At 39.4% G+C, this 2,263-nt stretch overlaps 1 protein-coding gene across 1 annotated transcript in view; it reads left to right on the top strand.

Annotated features, from left to right (window-relative positions):
- The window catches only part of PDE7B (phosphodiesterase 7B), a 200,694-nt gene that overhangs the window by 100,741 nt on the left and 97,690 nt on the right, over nt 1–2,263 (top strand). The gene's annotated exons all lie outside the window — the stretch shown is intronic.

The following is a 2,263-nucleotide window of genomic DNA, read 5'->3' as shown; positions in this document are numbered from 1 at the left end:
TCCACTCAAGGGCAAGGTTCAGAGTCTCTTCTGTCATCCACTTTGGTCTTCTCTTCTTTTCTTGTCTTTTTAGTGATCTCTTGCTTTCTTCATGTTCAATGCATCAAATTTTTTCTTTAGATGATCTGGGCTGGGGCTATTTAAGTGAATAGCTTTCCTTCCCAGCCATCTTCTCTGAAACTCCACTTTCTCACCTATAAAGTAAGTAAAATAGTCACCTTCCTCACGAGGCTATTGGGAGGATCCAAAGAGAGAACCAAGAAAATGAATAATCTGTGATATTTGTGAAAGTGTTTTGCAAACTTTTTAGACAGTTATAAACATAGAGTGTTCAAGAAAACTTCTGAGGAAAGGAAAATTCTTCAGCTCTTCCCATTGCTTTCCTCTAACTATTGGCCTTCCACCACCATGAATTTAACAAATGCTCATTGCATTCCTTTCTTTGATGTCAGATTATATGCATGAATATTTTTAACTGTACTTTTCCATCTCATCCCCCCAGTTTGCTTAGTCTCTTTTGTTCCATAAATTATTCTTTAGTATCAATTATTCTTTAATCAATCATTCTTTAATATCAATATGGCAATACAATATCAGAATACTCAAAGCATTAAATAAGCCACCAAACAAAAAATTAAATAAATAAATCATCAAGATAAAATTCAAAGCTTTGAATTTTTCAGTTAGGAAGGGAAGAGAGAAGACTCTTCCTTCCCTTGACTCCTAGTTTGGGGGCCCATTGCCACCTCAAGTCTGGGGAAAAGGGGGCTTTTGAGATTGGTCCCATTACTTCTGGAGTTGAAAGTATCCCTGATTTAGTTATTCCAGAAATACAGTAGGCCTAGTGTATTACTATGGAGCTCTGGGGGGTGTAGTGGTTAAAGCATTTGGCTACTAACCAAAAGGTTGGTGGTTCGAACCCACCAGCCGCTGTGCAGAAAAAAGTTGGAGCAGTCTGCTTCTGTAAAGACTTATACCCTTGAAAACCCAATGGGACTCTCTATGAGTCAGGGAATTTGTTTTCAGTTTTTTGTTTTTGTTGTTGTTGTTTGTTTTTAAAAACGTATTTCTATCTCTTCCAAATTCCCTATTATATACAAATAGTGGTGAATTTGGTCTTTATGTCTACTATTGTTAACAAGGACAGTCACTTAGATCCTACTGAGTCCCAAACAGCACATAAGGCTGCACACAGTTATTGCTGTGAAGAAATGCAGAAAACACAGTTTGTACAGTCCTCGCTCTGCTGGAGTTTAGAAGCAAGTGAAACCAGCAATAATTGCCCAGCATTGACGGTTGTTTCAGATGGATCAACAATGATCCTTTGAAGTGGGTCTTAGCTTCATTTTATAGATGAGGTACCTGAGGTTCAGAGAAATAAATTTCTGAAGATCACACAGGTAGCCAGTGTCTGAGCCAGGTTACACACAGATATACACACACACATAAAGTCACTGTCGAGTCAATTCCTACTCATGGAGACCCCATGTTTCAGAGCAGAAGTGTTCTCCACAGGGTTTTCAAAGTAGATCACCAAACCTTTCTTCCAATGTGCCTCTGAGTGGCTTTGAACTGCCAATCTTGCAGTTAGTAGTTGAGCTCTTAATCATTTGTACCACCTAGGGGTTCCCACAGATTTACACAAGGTCTACTTTATTCCAAAGTCCACGCTTTTTCCACTCTATTGTTTTACCTCCCTTGCTAGGAAGGCAGGCCACACACCAAAAAGGAAAATTAACACAGACATTAAAGGAAACCTACAAATAAATAAATCGTAGAAACTCTACAGACTATTCCATGGACAAGAGTGGCTAAGTGTCTGAAGTACCTAGAACTAGGCTGGTCTTTATCTGGGAAGAAGGGAGACTCATTCTCAATGATTCTAAAGCAGATCAAGGACAAGGAAGGTAGACACCCTCAGAAAATAACTATGCTGGAACCAAAAGAAATGACACTACAGACGATTAAAAATTTCTAGTAAGCTTGAGAGCTGCAAGGAGCCCTAGAGGCTCAGTGGTTAAGCTCTGTCTGCTAACAGAAAAGTCAGTGATTCAAACCGATCAGCTGGAAGAGAAGACCTGGCAAATAGCTCCCATAAGGATTACAGAAAACCCTATAGGGGAGTTCTACTCTGTCGTATGGGGTCACTACGAGTCGGAATTGACTCCGCAGCATACAACAACAACAAGAACTACAAACTGCACACCATTTGTCTTTCCAGATCAAGATGCTTGATCTTTATGACCCTAGGAAGTATATTTAA

Source organism: Orycteropus afer, unplaced genomic scaffold (assembly GCF_000298275.1).
Source record: "Orycteropus afer afer isolate SDZICR_OR568_19922 unplaced genomic scaffold, OryAfe1.0 scaffold00155, whole genome shotgun sequence".
NCBI classification, from domain to species: Eukaryota; Metazoa; Chordata; class Mammalia; order Tubulidentata; family Orycteropodidae; genus Orycteropus; species Orycteropus afer.
This window is presented reverse-complemented; position numbering and strand designations above follow the sequence as displayed.